The 27,509-nt window shown below is 36.7% G+C and overlaps 1 non-coding gene across 1 annotated transcript; it reads right to left on the bottom strand.

The window, feature by feature from the left end:
- Positions 1-18,987: 18,987 nt before the first annotated feature.
- LOC114219564 (U6 spliceosomal RNA) lies at positions 18,988-19,094 on the bottom strand. The gene has a single exon (XR_003611410.1). It is a non-coding gene; the product is annotated as a U6 spliceosomal RNA (small nuclear RNA).
- Positions 19,095-27,509: the final 8,415 nt, after the last annotated feature.

Below are 27,509 nucleotides of genomic sequence, written 5' to 3' on the forward strand. Positions count from 1 at the left end.
TTTAGGGCTAAAATTTTTCCTTGCAGGTCATCTGTCATTGTATTTTTAAAGATTTGGTATGTTAGTATTTCATTATTAACTTCTATGGATTTTAAAATTTACATTGTGATAGTCTGATTACTGATTTCTTTAAAACTTTTATAATCTTTAAGATATGTAGATTTTTAAAAACTCATATTTTTGTTACTTCTTCAACTGTCGTTCAAGAATGTGATCTGCACTTGTATATATATAAAATTATACTTGTTAGTTTACAAATGTATTTTTAATTTTCTTATGTGTCATTTTATGACATAGCATTTATAGCTATGTTAAAATCACCTGCCATGATGGTGGATTTGTTAATTTCTTCCTACAATTCAATTTTTGCTTTATATATTTTGAGGGTATTTTATTTTATGCCTGCATATTTAGAATAGTTTTGTAGCTTCTTGGTGAATTAAGTCTTCTAAAAAGTATTATTTAGAGACTCTTACGAAGTTTTGGCTTAAAGTTGTTTTGTGTGATGTCAGTAGAGCAACATCATTTGGTTCCTTTGTTCCAGATACTTTCCATTCTTTAACTTTCAACCTTTGTATCCTTTGTGGTATCCTTTGTGGAGAGCATGTAGCCAGATTTTTTAAAAATTACAGGCACCTGGGTGGCTCAGTTGGTTAAGCGACTGCCTTCGGCTCAGGTCATGATCCTGGAGTCCCGGGATCGAGTCCCGCATCGGACTCCCTGCTCAGCAGGGAGTCTGCTTCTCCCTCAGACCCTCCCCCCTCTCCTGCTCTCTATCTCATTCTCTCTCTCAAATAAATAAAATCTTAAAAAAAAATAAAAATTACATACTGACAGCCTGAGCTTTTTAACTTTAAATCAGTGTCAACTGACAATGATTATATATTTGCACATTTTAAATCTTTTTTTAATTTATCCCATTCTTCCTATGTTTTTCTACTTTCTTGGCTATTTGGATGTTAATATTTATATTTCTTTTATATAAGAACTTTAACATTTTCTCAATATGTCTACTTTTTCCATATCCTGTCCCAAATGCTCATGACTTTATATTAAGTAGTTGTTTTCTTTAGAGCTCTTTTTCAGCCTTGGAATTTTTTGGCATTCCTATGTTATTTAGAATGTTATTTAGGTTATTTAGAATTCACTTTGCTTCCTATTAGCAGTCCTTTGTTACCCTAATCCCCTATAATTAACAATTCTTTATCTTGCCCTATTCAAATTACTATGTGGTTGGACTCTGAAAAATAATTTAATCCATAACAGGATGGAGTAAACTTAATGTGAGATGCAAATGAATCTGAATGGCACAAGAGGTAGATTTAAGTTGCTAATGTCTGGGCTCCACTCAGATCCCCTAGTATTTGGTGGGTTTTTTTTTTCCAACAGCCAGCACCAGCAGCTCTTTTATAGAGAATGGCTATTAAACACTGAAGTCCATTGCGTATGGAGAGCCAGAAGACCTGCAAATTGCCTCTTCCCTCTCCTTCCCTATAAACAATAGGAGTATAAAAATTCCTGCTACTGGGGCACCTAGGTGGCGCAATCAGTTAAGCATCAGACTCTTGGTTTTGGCTCAGGTTGTGACCTCAGGGTCCTGATCTTGAGGTTTGGAGATGGAGCTCCACCTCAGGCTCAATGGGGAGTCTGCTTGTGATTCTCTTCCTCTCCCTCTGCCCCTCCGCCCACTCTCTCTCTAAAATAAATAAATCTTAAAAAAAAAAAGTTCCTGCTACTTTGGCTTGAGTCAGGAGAATGCCCAGGTGTGGTAACTTTTAAAGGATCGGACTGAAGCTACAATATCAATAGTACTTTAATGTTATGTTAATCACCATATATTACATCATTAGTTTTTGGTGCAGTGTTCCATGATTCATTGTTTGTGCGTAACACCCAGTGCTCCATGCAGAACGTGCCCTCCTCAATACCCATCACCAGGCTAGTGTATGTTTTTCAGATTGTAATATTTGAGATAATTGTACTCAGTACAGTTTTGGCCTGTGTACTCCTATCTATCTGGAGATACTGGCTTCTGTATATGATGAAATGTACTGGGGAATTACAAGGGCCAGATTGTAAATGTGTTTCCCCCCCTAGTGAAATCAAGGATAAAGGAGGTGAGAAGCCTTAGGACCGAAGCACTATGTTCCCCAAGATAATGGGTAATCTTTGCCATTTATTTTTCCATTAAGCTTCTCATTAGATGAGGGTTTTGTTTTGTTTTGTTTTGTTTTGTTTGAAATATTGGGGGGAGGTTGTCTTTCTAGTTTATAATCTAAGAGCACCAGGAGTTCACAGATGGAGGGGCAGAGGATTTAGTGCTCAGACTGTCAATTCCAATGGTTATTTTCATCAACATTTTAAGTAGAATTTTTGCACATCCTTCATATTATTCTCATGGACAACTCCATTAATATATGATAATTTTCCCTGCTTTCTGTAGTGAGAATGTAGGCATGATTCCAAACTGATAGCAGGAAAAGACTAAAGTTTGAAAGATGTTTCTCTTATCTATTTTCCTTTTTTTTCTTAAGATTTTATTTATTTATTCGACAGAGAGAGAACACAAGCAGGGGAAGCTAGAGGCAGAGGGAGCAGCAGGCCGCCCGCTGAGCAAGGAGCACCACCCCCTCACCCCAAAGCGGGACTCTATCCCAGGATCCTGGGATCATGACCTGAGCCGAGGGCACACGCTTAACCAACTGAACCACCCAGGCGCCCCTCTAATCTATTTTCTTACTGTGCCACAAGCCAAACTACTTCGGGCTACTCTGTATAGTTGAATTCACTTTCTCTCTATAAAGAGTTTTCATGGATTCCACACTTCACCCCCACCCCTATTTCTAGATACCTTGTTTTCCTCTATGGTTGATTTTCCAAAAGGATCCAGCATTCAGTGCTCATTTTTAAAATTCTGGCAGGAACTGAAAGCCTTGCTTTGACACACATTCCATAATTTAACCAGAACATTAACAATAACTTTGTAAGTAAAAATACTGCCACTCTAGAGAAAGGAAAAATAGATCCTCTATATGCGTCAAACCTCTGGCTCAGCTATTCACAACCTTTTGGGAGAGTGCGCTTTCTTTTTCTCCCAAAATAATTGACAGTTCCGGTAAAAGGGAGAGGGAAGATCTTAGACCGCACAGGGGAGTCACAGAGCCAGGGAGGAGGCAATGGGATCTCCCCGGGTGTTCGACGAGTGCTTTGCCTTGCTTGTTTGCGTTCCAGAAGAAATAAAAATGACACCGATAGGCTGGGAAGGGCTCAAAAACCAAGACCAAGTGCTTCCTATCCGGAGCTGGTGTGCAGTCCTCCGAAAGCCGCATTGCTGGACGCCGGAAGTGTGGGACAACCAGTGTCGGAAGTGTGGGCGCAACGGCTGCTGGGTACCGCGCAGGCGTCGGGGAGTCCCTCACCGCTGAGCGAAGTGGGCTTGACTGAAAGGTGGTGGAAAAGCTCTCGGTGCAGGTTCTTCTCATCAGTTTCACTTTGTGGTTCCTGCCCAGGAAGAATGGAACTATCATCTTGGCAACAGTTGCTGCTGCCGGTAAAATTCCACACACCTCAAAATGGGCAAAAGGACAAATAGAAGACTGTCAGACGATGCCTGTTTTCCTTGTTACCTCAAGATTCTATTGTAACAGTTGTCCAATGTTGATTTCAGCGGACGTATTTTTTTAATTGTTTTTTGAAATTCTATTAGAGCAAGTTGAAAGTGTAATTAGCTTTCCAGCCAACCAAATTTATGCGTCTGAGTCAAACATATTTAAGTGTTACTGTGCCTTCAAAGAAGCTATTGATTTCTGAAGTGGTGTGTTTTGAATGATTTTTTTTAACTGTTTGGATTTAAGTTATGCTGCAGAAGTCTTAGTAAGAAACGTTTGGTTTTGTACAGACTTTATTTCCACTAAAGGTCATATCCTGACAACCTTCCCCCACCTCCCCAAACTAAGAAACACCACAAATTCTCACCAACATGTTGAACACCAGTGAAGAATCAGTGACTCTTAGAAGAAAAACAATTGCTTTTTGGACTTTTCTTCAGCTCTTGGAGTAACTTCCAGCCTGGGTCTGACTGGCATTCCCTGTGTTCATATCAAGTACTGAACTAGCTGTAGGAAAGTCAAGGCCTTTCTGTACTGCTCCTGGAACAACCTCTAGAAAAGAGCAAATGTTGAGGAAACTAAAATTGGCAGTACTTTACAGAGATAACTCTCAGATACGTAGTTAAGAGAAAGTCAAGAGGGCCATAATCAGTTCCTTAAGAAGAAATTTTTATTTTTCTTTTCTAAATGCAGAAGAAAACTATCCAGCAGGTATGAACTGCCCCTCCGATTTTTTTCCATTTTAAGGTAAGAGTTGTGCAAATATAAATAATCTAGAAGTAACTGAGCAGTAATACATGGTAGTCAATTGTTTTAAGACTAATGGGGGTAAGAAGTGGCATCAATCTTAAATTAGCTGGTCAGCCCTCTGCTATTTTATGAGTATCTAGGTTCTTTCTGGTGTATTTAGTGGCCCACGCTTTTATAGAAAATAGATACCAAAAAATACAGTAAACTTTTATTGTACATATTTGCTTTAGATATGCCGTGAATATTTAAACAGACTCAAATTTTAATTGGAGCGACAAGAAAAATCTAATACAGTTTTGTACTGAGAACGGTGTGTGGGCTTCATTTGATTTTCTATTCAGAATGAATACAGACTCCTTTCATCTGGTATTCCACCCATTAGTAATAATAGTAGCAATAAAAGGTTAATCAATTCCTACTGAGAATGGAAATTATATGTGAGAAAAAAGCTGCATAGTTAATAGTAATCCTTTAAAGAACAAAGACCAAGATCTCTTCTTTATTAATTCTTTTCTCCATATCAATTGCATTTTTCATGTTCTTTTATTTGAGCACCACTGGGGTATTTGTTTTTAAGAAACAATATTTGATATCTTGGTGTAATAGCCACTCATTTACAGTGTACCCAGTGTCTGAACACGTTGTAGAGTTTTAATAAATGCTAAATAAATATGTAAGACAATGTTTAGCTATGCCATGTTCTATAATACTTGATTTCAGTATGAAGAGAAAAAACTTTATATAGGCTTAATATTACACTTTGCCAAATAATAATAATAATAATATTGAAACTTGCATTTGAATTCTTATAAATATCACAGAATCATAGCAAGTGAATGCATGGTCGTGATTGATTTTTACTTTGAACAAAACAGCTATAAAACATATTAATTGGATAAATTTGAGGACTAGTTGTTAGATAATATGAGGGGCTTATTGTTAATTGAGTTGAGATAAAATTCATTTTATATAAGAAAATATCCTTATATTTTAGAAGTACATAATGAAATATTTAGGGGTAAAATGTCATGATGTATGTAATTTAAGTTTTTAGCAAAAAATACATGAATATAGCAAAATGTAAACAATTGTTAAATCTAAATTTTATATGCTTCTCTCTGCTTTTCTCTGTTTGAAATTTTTCATAACAAAAATACAAAGATAAGACCAAGAAAAAGGAGGAAGGAAGGAAGAACACTAGCATTGTTTAATAGAAAAAACAAAAGAATGAATATAGAATCAGGACACCAAGATTAGGGGTCATAGCTAATACTATATATGTAATTATAGTTAAGCCATGTAATTGCTCTGAGTTTAGTTTTCTCATTTTTAAAATGAGTACTCCACAATAAAATACTACTACATATCCACCTGATGGTTAAAATTAAAAAGACTGATAATATGAAGTGTTAGCAAGCATATGGAACATATGTTGCTCATAGCAGTATAAAGTTGTATAACCACTTTGGAAAACTGTTCAACAACTTCTTCATATGTATGGAACCTATGGCCAAACAGTTCCACTCCCGGTTACGTACAAAAGACAAATGAGTGCATGTTAACAAAAGTATTATGCAAATGTTCACGGTTTTATTAATAATAGCAACAATATCAACAGGAGAATGGATAAATATTGGTATATTCATACAATGAAATGCTAGGCAGCAATAAAAAATAACCAACTCTGGTATATGATACAATATAGATAAAATTTATAGATATTATATTGACAGAAAGTAGTCAGGCACAAACACATATTTATTATATAGTTCTATCTGTATGAAGTATGAGAGTAGACAACTAATCAGTGATAATAAATAATAGTGGAAAACTTATGGGATTCTGGAAATGTTTTATATCTTGAGTTGGGTGTGATTACTCAGGTCCATATACATGTAAAAAAAATCATGCTGTACACTTAGGGTGAGAGTTCTTTATGCATTTTCCTGTATCTTTGCTATCCTTCAAATACGTAGAATAAATAAAATACAATATTAATATCCAAATCCCAGGAGGGAGGAGCAAATAAGATAATGTATAATTGTTTACTAAATTATATAAATTATAAAACACTATACAAATTTTATATATTTTCATCTTCTAAGCTAAACTCTAAAATTTTTGCTAGAAGTAAGAGTTTAATTTTAAGTTGTGACCATTATTATTTGTACTGTTTGACCCACAGCTTTTTGAAATCCAATTCATTTTGGACTAAGCCTTTCCACAGCCTTATTCTTAAATTATCATTTTCACTGTTCCATTGGTAGTGGAAAAATTTACTTGAGAGAGAGAGAGATCATGAGAGAGAGCATGGCGGGGGGAGGGCAGAAGGAGAGGGAGAAGCAGGCTCCCCACTGAGCACAGAGCCTGATGTGGGGGCTCAATGCAGGGGCTCAATTTGGGGACTCATTGCGGGGGCTCAACGCAGTGGGGCTTGATCTCAGGGCCCCGGAATCATGACCTGAGTCAAAGGCAGATGCTTAACCAACTGAGCCACCCAGGCACCCCTATGCCTTTAATATTCTCAAAGAGACATACTAGCTGCTTTGGTAAGGTTTAAAGCTAGCTTTTAAATAGATTTTAGTGCTCAGACCTTTAGATGTTACTCATCAAGAATACTTGAATGTAAGTACTCACCTCCCATGATTCCTGTCTTTCAAAACATCAAGTACAAATTGGTCTTTAAGAAGTGTGCAAATGACACATAATACGCTGAGCAGCATGTGATCATTTGAACAGAAGATTTGAAAATAGTTAAATCACTCTGAAATCTCTGGAGAACTTCTTGTAATTCAGGCACAGAGGGCCCCCATTCTGAAAGGTAATATATCTTTTTAAACACCCCCTTTTTCTGTTCTCATCTTCCAAGGTTTCATTTCATAAAAAAAAAAAAATGTTAGTTGACATTATAAACAGATGCTGGAAAAGCAGTCATCCAACTCATGAAAAATTCAGCATAAGTTTTAAGCAAACATAGCAAAATCACTTATTAGGAAAAAATGCATAGTCTGATAGATGACCATGATTATCAGGTAAATTATTCATTTTTCTTCACAAAGCAATCACCCAGTGAAGACTCACTCATTATTCACAGGTTGTCAGGGAATACAGGGTGAGAAGTGAGGATGTGGTATGAGTTAGCATTGCCATGTAAGTTGCAGAGAAATGTTAGAGTGCCCCAAAGCTACCCGAGTGCAGTAAGAAGTCCAAATGAAGCCAGGGTAAACATGAAGTCTGGGATCACAAGTTTATAAAGGATCCATTGTAAAATTAACGTAACAGTGCTACAGAGACAGACTAAACTCTCATGGAGTCATCAGAGCCCAGAAATTTTTTTCTAGAAGCTAAAATCTAGCTGCATTAGGGATGTAAACACAAATTCATGACAGTCTTATTTTCAAAATTCTCAAAAACAAAAATAATTATAAATCTGAAGCAGCACTTGAGTGGGTTGCATGTTAAGATATTTCTGTCAGAGGCTTAACTTTGAAATAATCATTATTCTGGCTATCAGGTAACACTATACATTGTTTTACGCTCTGTAAGCTTTAGAAAATTCTAAATGTTACATATGAATTGGTGCAACATTTAACTTGCTAAATATTGATTTCAGTGTGTGTTTTGTGGAAATTAAAAATTACTTTATAGTTTTATCTAGTACAATTGTTCAAGAGAAATTATTTTCCTTTTGAGCCAGTTGCATACCTTTTCATTCAGACCAATCAATCAATATTTATGGCCTTTGTTGTCCAGTTGTATTTGAAGTTGGTTTTGAGGATAAGTTGTAGTCAGAATAGTTCTGCTCGCAATGTCCACAATAGCCAAACTGTGGAAAGAGCCAAGATGTCCATCGACAGATGAATGGATAAAGAAGATGTGGTATAGGGTGCCTGGGTGGCTCAGTTGGCTAAGCAACTGCCTTCGGCTCAGGTCATGATCCTGGAGTTCCAGGATCAAGTCCCGCATCGGGCGCCCTGCTCAGCGGGGAGTCTGCTTCTCCCTCTAACCCTCCCTCCTCTCATGTGCTCTCTCTCTCTCATTCTCTCTTTCAAATAAATAAATAAAATCTTTAAAAAAAAAAAAAGATGTGGTATATATACACAATGGAATATTTTGCAGCCATCAAAAGGAATGAGATCTTGCCATTTGCAGCAACGTGGATGGAACTGGAGGGTGTTATGCTGAGTGAAATAAGTCAATCAGAGAAAGACATGTATCACATGACCTCACTGATATGAGGAATTCTTAATCTCAGGAACAAACTGAGGGTTGCTGGAGTGGTCGGGGGGGGAGGGATGGGGTGACTGGGTGATAGACATTGGGGAAGATATGTGCTACGGTGAGCGCTGTGAATTGTATAAGACTGTTGAATCACAGATCTGTACTTCTGAAACAAATAACGCAACATATTTTAAGAAAAAAGAAAAAGAAGAAGATTGCAGGAGAGGAAGAATGAAGGGGAGTAAGTCAGAGGGGGAGACGAACCAGGAGAGATGATGGACTCTGAAAAACAAACTGAGGGTTCTAGAGGGGAGGAGGGTAGGGGGATGGGTTAGCCTGGTGATGGGTATTAAAGAGGGCACATTCTGCATGGAGCACTGGGTGTTATGAACAAACAATGAATCATGGAACACTACACCAAAACAAATTATGTAATATATGGTGATTAACATAACAATAAAAAAAGAATAGTTCTGCTCTCCCATGTCTGCAAATAGTCATAGAGGATATAAGGTAGATGTCACCTATTTTAACCCAAAACTTAGGGTTGCCTTTTAGCTGAAAAGTAGTGTTTTCATAGCTCATCATACATAATGCAGTCCTATTTTCTTTCAGGGTTTATCTGTATCACAGAGTTGTTATGTGGCTTATAGTTAGGACACTGAAAAATTCTAGTTTATTTTGCAATATAGGGCTCAACTCTTACCCCATATTTCGAATTGGTCATATTCAGAAATAAATATATATCCTTCATACATAATCCACAATCCAATAGGTTTTACTACCGCATAGATCCAAGAAGAGGTCCAGTAGGAAATATGTATCTATATTAAAAGTAAATTTGGAAATCTAGTCCCATCTCAATAAAAAGTAACTCCCTTTAGGGGAAACTGGAGTAATGACTGATCAAGTTATACCTAAGATTAAATAGCAAGTCACTACAAAGTAATATTCAGTGTAAAGGAAGCTGAACTTTTAGTTCAATTTGTTCCCCCCAGTGAGACCCTATAGGCAATCTGGCCCAGAGTTATGGAATCAAAGGAGCTGAAGGCAGGGGCATTAGGAGTTGGCCTGGTCTGTCTTCCCACCTTGATATTTGATTACAGTAAAAAGGCCACGTAAAAATTTGGTCTAGAGTAAGTTCACTGAAAAATCTACTTACTATAAATGAGTGCTTACAATCACAAAGACAGAGAAATGTTATACTGAGAGATCTTGGACTGGAATTTCTCTTTCTGCTTATCTTTCGCTTCCTGCTTTGCACTCACTTTTGAATTCTTAAATACACAATAAATGGCTTTTTTCTTATTAATGACATAGTTGGCCTTTAAAAAGTTTTAGCCTCTTTTAAAATGATTTGTGTGAGATGCACATTTATTTACATTCTTTGCATTTAAAAGTGTCCAAAACTAGATGTGTATTAACCTTTAAGAATTGAACAGTGAGTTCAGGGAAGTCTATGGAGTAACACTGAAAAGTCAGGAGAGGAAAGCTGTTGGAGGTTGGAAAGCAAGGTGGGGATTAGCAGGTGGCCATGCACTGCAGACTGGTCACAACAGGTGATTCTACCAGCACTGAATAATTATTAGGGAATAATGAGTAGGAAGAAAGTTTTGAGAATGAGTGGGCTAAAGCATAGACAAAAAAAAAAAAAAAAATACAGCCTTTTGTGTACTGCTGACCCTGTTTAACCCAGTGATTCTGGACATTTTCTCCATTTTGGCAGGTTCCATTCCACTAATTGATATGTTCCACTTATTCTCTCTGAAAGGTTTCTTTCTCTGGGTTATTTTAGATATTCTACTAGATAGTATTAGGTTCTATATCACTGAAAGATTTTGGTTTCCTCACTCCTCTTTCCTCCCTTTTTCCCTTCTTTCAGCAATTACTACTAGCTCAGATAGAGGAGTAATCTAGATGCTGGGATGTACCTAAGTGAATAGAACTCCTGCCTTGAGGTTGCTTGTAGACTAACATGTGGATCAGACAAATGATATACATATTTTTATTTTTCTCCACATTTACTAAGGGTTTGATAATCTAATTAAGTCCTAAAAAAAGTATGAAATCACCTGTACTAGTAAGCTCAGTCTGCCATAACAAAATGCCATAGACTGGGTGGCTTAGAACAAAAGAAATTTATTTTCTCACAGTTCTGGAAGCTGGAAGTCTTAGATCAGGTTGCCAGAATGGTCGGGTTCCAATGAGAGCCCTTTTCCTGGCTTACAGATGAGAGAACTATGGTGTTTCTTCCTCTTGTTATAAGGCACAAGTTTTATTACATCAGGGCTCCATTCTTAGGATCTCATTTAACCTAGTCACCTCCTTAATGGCCCCATCTCACATATAGTCACATGGGGGTGGTTAGGGCTTCAACATATGAAATTTGGGGGATATAGTTCAATTCATAGTATACCTCAGTAATATCTACTTTAGTGATACCTCCCTTCCCCCAGTTTGAACCCACCTAAGCTGTCTTCATCCCAGGTCTACTTCCAGCCAATTATTTAATATTTAAAAATTTCCAGTTCAAGGGGCACCTGGGTGGCACAGTCAGTTATCTGTCTGACTCTTGGTTTCAGCTCAGGTCGTGATCTCAGTTCATCAGATTGAGCCCCAATTGGGCTCCATGCTCAGTACAGTCTGCTTAAGACTCCCTCTGCTCCTCCCCACTCTCTCCCTCTCTCTCTCAAAAAAAGAAAAAAAAAATTCCAGTTCAAAAACCTTCTGTCCTCTCTTTGCTTACTTTCCAGTTCAAAGAATTTGATCTATAACTAATGTAGTGTTTTGATGAATAATTATATATTTTGTCTTCCCTATGAGTGCCTCAAGGGCAATGTCTCAATTATCTATTTCTGTGTAACAAATCACACCAAAACTTAGTGACTTAATTTGAGGATCATCATTTTATTACCTTTCATGGTTTTCGTGGGTCAGGAATTTGGGAAGGGTTTGACTATGGTTATGGCTCAAAGTCTTTATATTAGTATGCTCAGACTGCCATTACAAGAAGTTCAAGATCAAGGTGCCAGCAGAGTGGGTTTCTTGTGAAGTTTCTCTTCCTGGCTTGCAGTCATCTGACTTATCACTGTGTTCTCACATGGCCTTTTCTTTGTGCAGACATGAAACGAGAGATATCTCTGGTATCTCTTCTTTGTCTTATAAGGATACCAGTTCCATGGATTAAGCCCCACCTTTATGACCTCATTTAACCTTAATTACCTTCTTTTTTAAAAAGATTTTATTTATTTAGAGAGAGAGAGAGAGCAAGCATGAGCAGGGGGAGGGGCAGAGGAAGAGGCAGAGAGAGAATCTCAAGCTGACTCCCAGCTGAGCGAGGAATTTTTGGCAGGGCTTGATCCCATGACCTGCGATCATGACCTGAGCCAAAATCGAAGGTTAGATGCTCATCAGACTGAGCCATCCAGGTGCCCTCTAAATCTTAATTACTTTCTTAAAGACCCTATCTCCATATACAGTCACTTTGGGGGTTAGGGCTTCAACATGTGAATTTTGTGCGGGTCATGATTCAGTCCATAGTAGTCGACTATCTCACATGGATGGAATTGAAACACAGGACTGGAGGAGCTGGAGCTGTTTGAGTCTCTTTCTCTTTCTTCATATATTCTTAGGATCTGTCTGTGTGGTCTGTCTGTGTGAATTAGTTTTTCTGTTTTGTTTTGATTTGTTTTTACTTTAATTCCAATTAGTTTAACATACAATGTTATTGTAGTCTCAACTGTACAATATAGTGATTCAATTCCATACATCACCTGGTGGTCATCACAGTAAGTGCACTCCTTAATCTGCATCACCTATTTTCCCATCCCCCCACCCACTTCCTCTGGTAACCATCACTTTGTTCTCTATAGTTAAGAGTCTGTTTCTTGACTGCCTTGCTCACTCTTTTTTTTCCCTTTTGTTTGTTTTGTTCCTTAAATTTCACATATGTGAAATCATATAGTATATTGGTCTTTGTGTGACTGACTTATCTTGCTCAGCATTATACTCTCTAGCTCTATCCATGTTGTTGCAAATGGCAAGATTTCATTCTTTCTTATGACTGAATAATATTCCATTATATATATTATACCAACTCTTCTTTATCTGTTCATCAACTAATGAACACTTGGGCTGCTTCTGTATGTTGGTTCTTATAAATAATGCTGCTATAAACACTGGGGTGCATGTATCCTTTTGAATTAGTGTTTTTGTAGTCTTTGGATAAATACCCAGGAGTATGATTATTGGATAGTAGGGTAGTTTTATTTTTAACTTTTTGAGGAAACTGTATACTGTTTTTCAGAGTGGCTGCACCAGTTTGCATTTCCACCAACAGTGGAAGAGTGTTCCCCTTTCTCCATGTCCTCCCCAACCCCTATTGTTTCTTGTATTGTTGATTTTAGCCATTCTGGCAGGTGTGAGGTGATAGTTTATTATAGTTTTGATTTGTATTTCCCTGATGATGAGTAATGTTAAGCATCTTTTCATGTGTCTGTTGGCCATCTGGGTATCTTCTTTGGAAAAATATCTATTCATATCTTCTGCCCATTTTTTAATTGGATTATTCATTTTTTTGGTGCCGAGTTGTATAAGTTCTTTATATACTTTGGATACTAACCCTTTATTAGATATGTTATTTGCAAATATCTTCTTCCATTCCATAGGATGCCTTTTAGTTTTGCTGATTGTTCCCTTTGCTGTGCAGAAGGTTTTTATTTTGATGTAATCCCAATTGTTTATTTTTTCTTTTATTTCCCTTGCCTCAAGGAGCATATCTAGAAAAAAAATTGTTATGATGTCAGAGAAGTTACTGCCTGTGATCTCTTCTAGGATTTTTATGGTTTTAAGTCTCACTTAGGCATTTAATATAATTTGAGTTTATTTTTGTGTATAGTGTGAAAAGTGGACCAGTTTCATTCTTTTGCATGTTGTTGTCCAGTTTTCCTAACACCGTTTGTTGAAGATACTGTCTTTTTCTCAGGGGATATTCTTTCCTGCTTTATGGAAGATTAATTGACCATATTGTTGTGGTTTATTTCTGGATTTTCTATTCTGTTCTATTGATCTGTGTGTTTATTTTTGTGCCAGTACCATGCTGTTTTGGTCACTACAGCTTTGTAATATAACTTGAAGTCTGGAATTGTAATGCTTCCAGCTTTGCTTTTCTTTTTCAGGATTGCCTTGGCTACTTGGGGTCTTTTGTGGTTCCATATGAATTTTAGGATTGTTTGTTCTAGCTCTGTGAAAAATGCTGTTGGTATTTTGAAAGGGATTGCATTAAATGTGTAGATTGCTTTGGGCAGTGTAAACGTTTTAAGAATATTTGTTCTTCCAATCCATGAGCATGGAATATCTTTCCATTTCTTTTTGTCACCTTCAGTTTCTTTCATCAGTGTTTTATAATTTTCAGGGTATAGGTCTTTTCACCTCTTTGATTAGGTTTATTCCTAAGTATCTTATATTTTTAGTGCAATTGTAAATGGAATTGTTTTCTTAATTTCTCTTCTTCTTCGTTATTAGTGTATAGAAATGCAACAGACTTCTGCTCATTGATTTTGTATCCTGCGACTTTACTGAGTTCACTTATTAGTTCTAGCAGTTTTTTGGTGGGGTCTTTTGGGTTTTCTGTACATAGCATCATGTTATCTGAAAATAGTGAAAGTTTTACTTCTTCCTTACCAATTTGTATGCTTTTTATTTGTTTTTGTTGTCTGATTGCTGTGGCTAGGACTTCCAATACTATGTTGAATAAAACTGGTGAGAATGGACATCATTGTCTTGTTCCTGACTTTAGGAGAAAAGCTCTCAGTTTTTCCCTATTGAGGATTATGTTAGTGTGGGTTTTTCATATATGACCTTTATAACTCTAAACCTACTTTGTTAAGGGTTTTTGTTTTTGTTTTGTTGTTTTTGTTAAGGGTTTTTGTTGAGGGTTTGTTTTTTTTTTATCATGAATGGATGTTGTACTTTGTCACATGCTTTTTCTGCATCTAGTGAAATGATCATGATTCTTATCCTTTCTCTTATTGATGTGATATATCATGTTGATTGATTTGTGAGTATTGAACCCACTCTTGCAACCCAGGAATATATCCCACTTGATCATGATGAATGATTTTTTTAATGTATTGTTGGATTGGTATGCTAGTATTTTGTTGAGGATTTTTGCATCTTTGTTCATCAGAGATATTGGTCTATAGTTCTCTTTCTCTGTGGTGTCTTTATCTGGTTTTGGTATTAGGGAAATGCCGGTCTCCAGAACGAATTTGGAAGTTTTCCTTCCTCTTCTATTTTTTGAAATAGTTTGAACAGAATAGGTATTAATTCCTCCTTACATGTTTGGTAAAATTTGCCTGTGAAATCATTTGGTCCCGAATTTTCCTTGTTGGGAGTTTTTTGATTCTGATTCCATTTCTTTGCTGGTAATCATTCTGTTCAAATTTTCTATTTCGTCCAATTTCGGTTTTGGTAGGTTATATGATTTTAGAAATTTATCCATTTCAGGATGCCTGGGTGGCTCAGTCGGTTAAGCATCTGCCTTTGGCTCAGGTTATGTATGATCCCAGGGATCAAATCCCGCATCAGGCTCCTGCTCAGTGGGGGGCCTGCTTCTCCCTCTGCCTACCATTCCCCTTGCTTGTGCTCTCTCTCTCCAACAAATAAATAAATAAAATCTTTTAAAAAGAAGAAATTTATCCATTTTTTTCAAGGTTTCCAATTTGTTGGCATATAGTTTTTCATAATATTCTCATAATTGTTTGTATTTCTGTGGTGCTTGTTATTACTTCTCCTCTCTTGTTTGTGATTTTATTTATTTTGGATCCCTTCTCTTCTTTTCTTGATAAATCTAGCTAGAGGTTTATCAGTTTTATTGATTTTTTTCAAAGATCCAACCCCTGGTTTCATTGATCTGTTCTATTATTGTTGTTATTTTTTTCTATATTATTTATATCTGCTCTAATCTTTATTATTTCCTTCTGCTGGTTTTAGATTTTGTTTGTTGTTATTTTTCTAGCTCCTTTAGTTGTAAGGTTAGAACGTTTGTGATTTTTCTTGCTTCCAGAGGTAGGCCTGTATCACTATAAACTTCCCTTTTAGAATTGCTTTTGCTGCATCCCTAAGATTTTGAACCATTGTGTTTTCATTTTCATTTGTTTCCACATACTTTTTAAATTTCTTCTTTGATTTCCTGGTTGACCCATTCATTGATTAGTAGCATGTTATTTAACCCCCATGTATTTGTGGTCTCCCCAGATTTTTTTCCTTGTGACTGACTTTTAGTTTCATAACGTTATGGTCAGAAAAGGTGCATGGTATGATTTTGATCTTTTTGAATATGTTGAGGTTTGTTTTGTGGCCCAATATGTGATCTATTCTGGAAAATGTTCCATGTGCACTTGAGAAGAATGTGTATTCTGCTGTTTGGGGATGGAACATTCTGAATATATCTGTTAAGTCCATCTGTTCCAGTGTGTCATTCAAAGCCATTGTTTCCTTGTTGATTTTCTGTTTAGATGATCTATTGATGTAAGTGAGTTGTTAAAGTCCCCTACTATTATTGTATTATTATCAATTAGTTCCTTTATGTTTAGTATTAACTATTTCATGTATTTGGGTGCTCCTGTATTGGATGCATAAATATTTGCAATTACATCTTCTTGTTGGATTGTTCCTTTATTGTTATATAGTGTCCTTTGTCTTGTTACAGTCTTTGTTTAAAGTCTAGTTTGTCTGATATAAATATTGCCACTTTGGCTTTCTTTTGACATCCATTCCCATGATAAATATTTTTCTCTCCCCTCACTTTCAATCTGCAGGTGTCTTTAGGTCTAAAATGAGTCTCTTGTAAGCAGCATATAAATGAGTCTTTTTTTTTTTCCTTTTGTCATCCTATGTCTTTTAACTGGAGTGTTTAGTCCATTTACATTCAAAGTAATTATTGATAGATACATGTTTATTGCCATTTTATTACCTGTTTTGTGGTTGTTTCTGAAGATTTGTCTGATCCTTTTTGTCTTTCTTTCATGGTTTGCTGGTTTTCTTTACTGATATATTTGGTTTTCTTTCTTTTTATTCTTTGCAAGTTTATTAGGGGTTTTTGATTTGTGGTTACCATTAGGTTTGTATATACTATCTTCTGCATATAGCCGTCTATATTAAGTCAATAGTCATTTAATTTTGAACCCCTTCTTTACTTGTCTACTTCCCATGTTTTAGGTATATGTCATCTTTTACATACTTTTATTTTGTGATTTCCTTGACTGGTATTTTAAAAAAATTTCCATTTTTACTGCTTTTGTGTTTCCTACCTTTAAAATGTCACTTTTGGTCTTTCCTTTCCATTTAAAGAGTCTCCTTTAATATTTCTTGCAGGGCTGTTTAGTGGTCTCTTGACCACTCCTTTAAATTTTGTTTTTCTGGGATTCTCTTTATCTCTCCTTCTGTTCTGAATGATAACCTTGCTGGCTAGAGGTTTTTGGCTGCAGATTTTTCCTATTCGGAACTTCCAATATATCATTCCACTCTCTACTGGCTTGGAAAGTTTCTGCTGAAAATCCCTTGATGGTTTTATGGTGTTTCCCTTGTATGTAACTGGCTTTCTTTCTTTCTTTCTTGTCTTGCTGTTTTTAATATTTTTTTATTTATCACTGTATTTTGCCATTTTAATTATATGCCTTGGGGTAGATCTGCTTGATTTTTTGGGGGTGTGTTTCTCCCTGCCTTTTGGATGTGGATATCTGTTTCCTTCCCCAGAATAGGGAAGTTTTCAGCTCTTATCTCTTCCAATACATTTTCTGCCCTCTTTTCACTCTCTTCTTCTGGGACTTCTATAATGTGAATATTATTATGTTTGATGGAGTCACTGAGTTCCATAAGTCTATTTTCATTTTGCTTAAATAACGTTTCCCCTCTCTCTTTTGTTCATCTTGATTACTTTCCATTACTTTGTCTTCTAGGTCACCAATTTGTTCCTCTGCTTCTTCCAGCCTGCTCTTCGTCCCATCAGGTATGCTCCATGCTCAGTGGGGAGTTTGCTTGAGAATTCTCTTCTTCTCCCTCTGCCCCTCCTCCTGCTCATGCGCTCCCTCTCTCTAAAATAAATAAAAATAAATAAGTAAGTAAGTAAGTAAGTAAGTAAATAAATAAATAAATAAATCTTTAGAAAAAATAAATTCTCTATCAGGTACGTTACTTATATCTGTTTGACTTAGATCTCTGTGTGTGGCCTTGTCCTGTTCTTTCATTTGGGACAGATTTCTCTGTCTTCTCATTTTGCCTAAGTCTCTGTGCCTGCTTCTATGTTAGGAAAGTCAGCTACATCTCCTTTTCTTGAGCGTAATGTCCTTATGGAGAACAAGTCCTGTAGTTCAGTCTGGTGTCCCCTGCTCCCCAGGGCCTAGTCTTTAGGTCTCCAGTGTGCGATGTGTGTGCTCTGCTATTTTGTTCTGGCTGTTCTATTCTTCAAACCAGTCATCTATAGAGGTTTTCTGTCTGTTGTGGGTAGTGTTTGGTCCATGACCTAAATGGTGAGTTTTAAGTTAATATGCTCTTGTGCATGTGTGAAATGAGACCTGTCACCACTGCTGCTGCAGCTGAGGTCCTGAAAAACTCCTTGGTTGGGAGACACGTATGGGCAGGGGTTTAGGCTGTCTTTTGGAGGAGAGGCCCACCATGCTGGCACTGAGTCAGGCATTGCTGGAAAGGGCAGTTCCACTGGATCTCAATGAGGTCAGGGCTTGGTGTAACAAGTTAGGTAGCAAGTGAATGGTGCTATGCTGGTTCCCCCAGGTGGCCCTGTGCTTATGCTAAGGTGTAAGAGGAGGTAAATGGCACCTGCCAGTTCCTTTGTTCTTGGAGGAATTTCTGTGAATGCTGCCTCCCTGGGACACACTCTGAGATGAACAAATAACCTCTCCTGATTTGTTCAGCCAGCCCTCAGGTCAATTTCTGGAGTATTTAGGATGATTTGATAGTTATCTAGTTGTATTCATGGGACAAAGTGAGTCTAGGGTCCTCCTACTCTGCTGCCATCTTCCTCTCCATGTGAAGTAGTTTGGGCTCAGCATAGAAATCTTAGGGTTGTTAGACTGCTTACATGGCATCTGGCTTCCCTCAAAGTAAGTGTCTCAAGAGAGTAAGGCAGAAGAACATAGCATTGTTATATTCTTGTATTAAAATCACATTTTATTACTTCTGACATACTGTGTTTGTTGAGGTAAAATGTCATCTAGATTCAAGAGAAGGAGACAGACTGCCTCCTGATGGGGGGAATATCATACTTATATAGTCAAAGAGCATGAGGGTTAAGAGGTATTGTTACTGCTATTTTTGGAAAACCTGACTTACCATAGACAGGAACCATGTTTCTACAAATTTTACATTACCCATGCTTAACACAGTGCCCAATATGAGATGTCCAATAAATAGTTTTTGTGTCATCCTTGCACAGGGGTCATGGTAATCTTCTCTGTTTTGTTCCAGTTTTAGTATATGTGCTGCTGAAGTGAACACTCAGTAAGTAATTTTCAAAAATGGTTTATTGCTCTCAGTTCATGTGCATATGTTTTTCTGTTTGAACTTTCTGGGGTCAGCCTTTTTAAATTTTAACTCATTGTTTCTAATTGTAATTGAAAAAAAATGAGACAAATTTGGATACAATAAACAGTAGCAAGACTCATAAAAAACATCTAAACATATTTCTATGTTAAGTGTATTAATTCCAAACTGAACCTAGAATGCCATTTTACTTGACATTGACTAATTGGTAATGGTATGTTTTTTCAAATTTGATCTGATTTATTTTAAAATGGACACACATACACACACACACACACACACACACACACGATAGAGAGCGAGAGAGAAAGATGCATTATAAGGATTTGGTTCACATGATTATGGAGGCTGGCAAGTCCGAAATTTACAAGGTTGGACAGTAGGCTAGAGACTCATGGAAGAGTTGATGCTGAAACTGAATCCAAAAACAGTCCAATGATAAAATTCCTTTTACTTCAGGGTAGGTCATTCTTTTTCTTAATACCTTCAACTGATTGGATGGGACCCACTCACATTATAGAGGGTAATTTGCTTTACTCAAAAATCTACTGATTTAGGGCGCCTGGGTGGCTCAGTTGGTTAAGCAACTGCCTTCGGCTCGGGTCGTGATCCTGGAGTCCCGGGATCGAGTCCCACATCGGGCTCCCTGCTTAGCGGGGAGTCTGCTTCTCCCTCTGACCCTCTTCCCTCTTGTGCTCTCTGTCTCTCATTCTCTCCCTCTCAAATAAATAAATAAAATCTTAAAAAAAAAATCTACTGATTTAAATATTAATTTCATCTTAAAAAATACCTTCATACCAACATCCAGATGTGTTTGACCAAATATCTGGACTCTGTGGTCTAGCCAACTTGACACATAAAATTAACCATTACAGACACTAATGATAGGGTTGGTTATTGTTTTCCCTAAGAACATTAAAAACCTTTAAACCCACATCAGACAGAGATTTTACTTGTGAAATTATCTCAAATAGCTGGTCTGTTTTCCAAATTTTCTCACTCTATGTTTGTGTGGAATTCTCAGGATATGGTGTGAAAAGTTTAGGCTAATTGCAATAGTTAGCCTAACTGGAACATTTTAGTTGCTTAACACAATGAGAGTTTATTTGTTTTTTTTATTTTTTTTATTTTTATCCAAGTTTTATCTGAGAAATTATTGCTGAGGAAAATCACTGTGTTAAAAAGCAGTAAAATTTAACAAACATTTACTGAATACCTATAATGTATCATGTGCTGGTATGATATTGCATTCTGTAATTGAATACTATTTATCAAAAGTTGCATGTAGTAGATGTTGTATGAAGCTAATTTTTTTAGTATTTTAAAATTTTAAAAATAACTTTATTGAAATATAATTGATACACAAAAACCTTACATACTAATTTGGCAACCTGCAAATACAGAGAACAAACTGATGGTTGCCAAAATTTATTTCTTACTTATAGAAAAGCTTAGCATCCATGAGGTGTATTGAGCATCCAGACTGTTTATAGCTGTACCTCTGCCTTCCTTTACATTCTCAGCATCATCTCTACTCAGCTGGTATATGGGAAAAGGAGAAAGTGAGGAGAAGCTCTCTGTAGGTGGAAGGGAGCCGATAAGTGCAGGCTAGCAGTGTCTCAAGGAATCAGAGGAAGTCATAGATCTTGGTGAGCAATCTAAAGGCATGAGAATTCTGGGGACTGCCCTCCATCCAGCAGTGAAAAATTAATTTAGGAGTAGCAACAGAACAGGAACCCTAACTAGAGGTATCCACATTCTTTTTAGAGTATCCTATTTCTTGATTGGGATTGGACATAAGGTTTTTTACTTTCCATTCTATAAATATCCTTAGAGTGTAGTATCTCTATTTTAACTATCTATTTTAGTTTAAGTCTTTAGGAAGAGAGAAGATTCTGTAAAATTTCTCTTTGCTGGAAAACAAGAGATTAAAAACAAGACTCGAGGCTTTAGATCAATCACTGTTTCCATCTGTTGAATGTTCTCTTTGATGGCCTCATTTAGAACTTCAAGAGGTTTTGCTCAAATTTAAAATTCTCATTACAGTCCCTGCCAAAGCATCTTAAATGCAAAGCAATGTTAACTTTAAAAATTTAGAAATTGCTAAAGGAGATGTATCATTTAGAGCCAATAACTGAAAACTGTGAGATAAAATGGGTCAGAGAAAAAAATTCTAGCACATTCTATAAGACTGTTGCTCTCTGAAAATAAAAGTAACAAGACCTTCATTATGGTTTAAAGGTCCTTTTTTAATATAGAGCTATATTCATTTTTTCTGTAGCCTGTAGGTCCCATCCCAGTTTATAGGGAGATGTGAATTATAGCTGATGGAGGGTTCTCCTAACATTTGCCACTTTCCTCACCTTCGGAATGAATCCCAAATGGACTTGGTTTTATAAGTTACATGTTTCTTCTGTTCCACAAGTAATATTGATCGTCTTCAAATCCATTTCTTTTTCTTCTAGAAAAGAAGCCATTTTTAGTGGACCAAAAAAAAAAAGTACATTCATTTTATTTTCCCCAAAAGCACTACATTTTATCATTAAATTAATCTTGGCCTACCTTAGAGCTCCTCAAAGGCGACCAATTTTAAGCTTTCTCCATACCAACATCTCATTCTTATTGCATTTTAGAGATATCTTAGTAACTTAACTATTTTTTTCTATGAAGGTCTTTTCCATATTTTATATGGATTCCCACAACACATGTGTTTTCAAATTTTAGTTTCCACTAAATTCTCATAGGCATAATTTTCCTTGCACATTTTCCTACTTGGATTTTTAATTTTACTACCTTCTCTATACTAAAAGACATATAATATTTCTTTAAATAAAATAGAAAAGAATGAATAAGCATCAGGAAAGTGTGCAGAGCCATCAGAGTGATAGATTGGCAATTTCTTCATAATTATTTTTACCATAATTCTTACACTGATAGGACACAATGACTTCAACAGAAGATATATGTATTTAAGTTTTCTTGGGAATATCAAACACACTATGCTAGAGGTGCAAGACATATTACCATATATTCATAATGCCAACAAATTGTAAACAACTTGATTTAAAGATTGTTTTTCAAAGTTAATGCTTTATTTGCTATATAAATGAAGGATAAGATAGGCAAAGGGAAAATAGTCCCAATTTGCAATGGAAATGGAAGAAAGGGAGAAGACCAATGTTTAGTGAGTACCCTCTTTAGGTCAGGCTCTTTCATACAAATTATCTCATTGATTCTTACAATATCCTAATTGTATGTGTGTGTAATTGTTCCTACCATGTATAGGAAAAAATGAAGACTCATTTCAAGTAATAAACAGAAGGTTACACTGCTAATAAAAAAAATGGGGTTTAAAACAACTCTGTGGGACACCAACTCTGGATATTTATGACACTATGACTGTGGGGCCTGGAGAAGACAAAGAAATGTAGGAAATCCATAGGATGGCTTTGAGCACATGAATAAGTCATTTGTAAAAATGATAGTCAGCCATCTTCAAATCTACCTATTCCAGCATTTGATAAAAATGAGAAAATTTTATTTAATTGGTTATAATATGGATCATGTGCAAAGTGATGGTAAAGACTATGAATTTGAATTCCACCAATTTTTTTTTATGATTTCATGGATCACTAAATTAAAATAGTAAGGCTCATTAAACATACAGGATTGATTACTAAAGCAGCTAGCTGAGTTGTTTTCTTTGGCTGTCTTTGAGAATGAAGGAAAATGAATGATCTTTTCCAAGTTAAGTAGATGAGAGAGAGAATTCATTTTCCACAGGTTCTTCAACACACAGCTCCTCTGAGAAATCTACCTTAATGAATTACCTTATCAACTGAATCTTCTATCCTGTGCTTCCTCAAACACTTAATGTACCATAATGCTTTGTATAGTCATTTGTATCTGGTTACTGTAAGTTCTGTAAATGTGTTTGGAGTGTTGTGTATAGTATTGCTCAGTGAACTAGTTAGTAAACTTCTTCAGGACGGTGATCAGCTCTCTAAAGTTTTTGTATTGAGGTGCGTGTGAGGGAGGGATAAGGAGAGAGAAGGGCAAGGAGACCAATATTTTAGTAAAAAAACAAATAGAACAGTAAATAAGACTGAGAAATAGGGGACTTAAGAAATAAGAGGAAAGTCAATAAGAATAGTGTCATGAGTCAAGAGAAGTTGACTCTAGAATGAAAACCACAGAGAGGTTGATCATAATGGGATTGACAGGTGGCTGCTGGTTCTCAGTAAAGTGATTGATGACAATTTTATTAGATTAATGAGAGAATAAGGTAGACTCTAGAAGATTGATGAATGAATTGGAGATGAGAAAGTGGAGGCAGTTAGGACATACATCTTATTTTTCTAAGGAGCTTGATCATAAAATAGAAGAAACTAGAGTGGTGGTTTGAAGAGAAATCAAGACTGAAGAAAGTTATTTTTAAGATAAAAATACTTGAGCATGTTTAGAGATCAAGAGGAACATGATGGGAATAGACTGAGGTTTAGCAATAAAGAAGGAAGTCTTGGTCAATGCTAACCTTGGATGATCTGACACTAGACCACTAGGGTTTGAAACTTGGATTTATCTTTTATTAGCTGTGTGAACTTGGGCAAGCCTAGGTTTGTCACTTATTAAATGGGAATAATTAAGCATTATGGTAAAGATTAAATGTTGCAATTTATTTAATGTGCTTATCCTAGTGACTGGTGCAGGTGACCATTCAATATGTGACAGCTATTATTGTTGCTGTTGTTAGAAATCTCCTAAATAAAAGTCATGGATGGAGATGTTAGTGTGCAAAAGAACAGAACTATTGTTTTCTCTCACTGAGGAAGATTAGGACTGATGATGTTATAGATTACATGTAGAAGGTAAGCTGAAGCTGAAGGAGAAAATCTCAGATGGGTTTGTTTTGTTTTTGTTTTTGCTTTTGCTTTTTTACAAAGAAAGGAGTTTATTGAGAATGAAGGATTGATTATATTAGATTTGGTTTGAAATCTAATTTGGTATGATCATATCATATTAGATTGGGTTTGAAACTACTTTATTCCATTGACAAAGAGAATTATGAGAAGTTGGTGAATACAGTGGTGGGTAGAAAACATTAAATACACTTTGAAAATGAAAACTACAAATTTTATTATAGTTGATTTCTACTGTTACATGAATGTTATCCAGCAATGTACAATAGTGCAAAGGAGAGAAATAAGAAAAATATTTTTTTTCAGGGTTGATTAGAAAAGTTGTCATGGTAAAAAGTTGGGGAGGCCATAGAATTTGTGAATACTTGTAAGAACAAGTTGAAATGGATTTAGACTGGATAAGGAAGGGAATGAAATCAGGAAGGGGACATAGAATCAACATTAAATTATGTTGAGGTTGGAGCAGGATCAGTAGATCAAGCTGTAGAATGAGGAAGTTGAATCAGAGAAGAGAATTTCAATAGTTCAAAATTTTAGGGGTATTGGTGTTAAAGGTAATAATGATTCCCAGGTTTATTGCTCATATTTAGTAAAGGTACATGGTAAACTATACAGGAGTAGATGAGTCTTCTGCAGATGGAGCACAGAACATGCTGAGAATCAGGGCTCAGACTTAATTATAAAGGAAGTAGAACAAGTCTTGCAGGCAAGACTCTGCAAGTCTCAATGTCAAGGTCAGGGCTCTAATTGGGAAGGTATGGAATCCTGAGATTTGGGATAGGGACATTTGGATCAACACACTTGACTGAAAACCTTGAAGCTTCACATTCCTTTAACTCTCCGAACCTACAGAAGTGGTCCACTCTTCCTTTTTGAAGACAAGCACTATAATTCTTCTTGAAGATAATGTAGACAAAAATTTTCTCCTCCATCTCTCCTTTTGTCAAGTAATAACATAACCCAACCAGGGTAATGGTCAGCTTAGTATGTAAGAGAAGGGACCTAGCCAATATGAACCAGCAGGAGTCTGGAGAATATGGGTGGAACTGGATTCTGGGGATAACTGAATCAAAGGAGACTAGAACATTAAGTTGGATAAGGGAGTACTCTCCTGATATGGGAGTACTCTCTTCTGTTACAGAATTTAACACTGTTAAAGGTCCTACGAAATGCTGCTAAAATGGAATTAAGTTGGCTCTTAGAAGCTTGGCCCATACTAAGTGATGTAGAAATGACAGAGTTGCCATGACAAACCATAGAAGAAGAAATCAAAAGACACAGAGAAGTAAGCATGCTAGAGAGATGTACTTTGCGAATACACAGGGCACTCTCATTTTCCAAAGTAATAAGAAGTGTTCTGGTGAAAGGAACCAGCATTAATGAGTTTCTCAGTGGTGGCTGTCCTCTGTAGATTACAAGTGATGAGGGGAGATGGTGTTAAGAGTTGGGGTCCCTAATAGCAATGGAAGTGATAGGATTCTGAAGTAATAGAAACCAGGTCATAGCACTTAACCATCTGAAACCATTGAAGTAAGGTAACGAGTGGCAATATCAGAGGGGTGTGTGTGTGTGTGTGTACCAACTCACAGAGAGATTTATGGAAATGGTTAATAGGATATGACATCCTTAGAGATAGGGTTTAAACCCTACAAAAATTCATTGGTCCATTATGTCAATGAAATTTTTATGTAGAGAGTGGTCTGGGGCCTGCTGGGCCATCCCCTCCAAAATATAGGACAAATTATTATATCTCATAATTCTCAGGACTTGGGCATAATTCCCTGACCCACTCACAAGTGCCTGGAAGTTTTTGGTTTTGGGTGAGGCTCAGAGCAGGTCCAGGATGGAATCAACATATGTTCTAGATATATATTTGCATTTGCTGAGCCTCAGCCAGCATCACTATTCATGGACTGATAGAATGTATGATCTACTGACACAATATTCCATATGACATCATATGGGACTAAGTGACTCACTTTACAACAAAGAAAGTCCTATCTTAGAAGCTGCTGGCCTTATAGAACAATGGGACAGCATATTAAAGCTGCAGCTGAGGCACCTGATTGGACACTATGCACTCAAAGGCAACTATCATTATAGGGATGTAGAATTCCAAGAACCAGGATGTGAAAATAGGAGTGACCCGATTTATCATTATTCCAGGTAACCCAGTTGGCCATTTGTGATTTCAACCCCACATTTTAGGTTCTTAGAAACTAGAGTTCTTACGTCCCAGAGAGGAGATGCATCTACCAGGAGACACAGCATGAATCCTATTCAATTTTAAGCTATAGATGTTCTCTGGTTGCTTCAAGTACCTTGTGGCAAGAGAATAGCAAGCAAAGAAAGAAGTTACTGTGTTGGCAAAGATAATTAGCCCTGATCACTATGGGGGAAGAAAGGCTACTGTTATATAATGGAGGCAAGAAGAATGCATTTGGCTCCCAAGTGTTCCTTGGGGGCATTTTGTGGTATACAGGCAAGTTTTGATTCTAAGTATAAAAGCAAAGCAGTTACTGTCTGAGAAGGGTATGATGACCAGTGACTCAGAATCTTCAGGGATAAAATTCTGGGTCACCCCGGTAGGGGTACTAGATGAGGGTGAGGGGAATCTAGAGTGGATTATGGAAGAGGGGGATGATGAGTATTGATAGTACCTCTAAGATCAGAAGCAGTGGTGGGGGCTATAGTTTTTCCCTACTAACTTCCCTCTTTTAAGTTTTATCAGGAAAAGAATACATTTGAGCTGTCCTTAAATGGGGAAAACTTATTATACAAAGTAATTGGATCCAAATTATGTTAAGGGTGTGCTATAGTGGATATTTTGGTGGACTGCCCAGGTCTCTCCTTTCATGATCTAGGCACTCATTTCCCCAGCTGTCAGGTATATTGGTTGCTTTTGGCTCATAGTTAAGTCCCTCTCTAGCAATTGCCTTTAACCAAAGGGACTTGCCTTGTAAAAATCATTACCCCTTCCTTGGGATATACCCAATGACTGGTCATTGTAGGGTTTCAAGGACTCAGTCCTTTTGCCTCAATTCCAGGCACATATGAAAAGTCATCCTGACTCTAGAACTTCCTGTATGATCTCCTAAGTCCCCTGTTGTCACTGTAACACAGTTGAGATATTCTTTCTGCCCAATTCTTCTTCCTTCACTTCCTTAGAAATCTTGTTCCTAGGAGCATACTTCAAGAAAATATCTACATGTAAATTCCTGTCTCAGAGTCTGTTCCCCAGGGAACTCAAACTAAAACAATAATGGTTCAGAAAAGGTGAGTACACATGTTCTTATAAGACTGTGGACTCTGAGAAACAAACTGAGAGTTCTAGCGGGGAGGGGATGGGGGGATGGGGTAGCCTGGTGATGGGTATTAAAGAGGGCACATATTGAATGGAGCACGGGGTGTAATATGCAAACAATGAATCATGGAACACTACATCAAAAAA

Source organism: Eumetopias jubatus, unplaced genomic scaffold, assembly GCF_037043125.1.
Source record: "Eumetopias jubatus isolate StellerSeaLion01/CBP00866 unplaced genomic scaffold, mEumJub1_p1.0 scaffold_6, whole genome shotgun sequence".
NCBI classification, from domain to species: domain Eukaryota; kingdom Metazoa; phylum Chordata; class Mammalia; order Carnivora; family Otariidae; genus Eumetopias; species Eumetopias jubatus.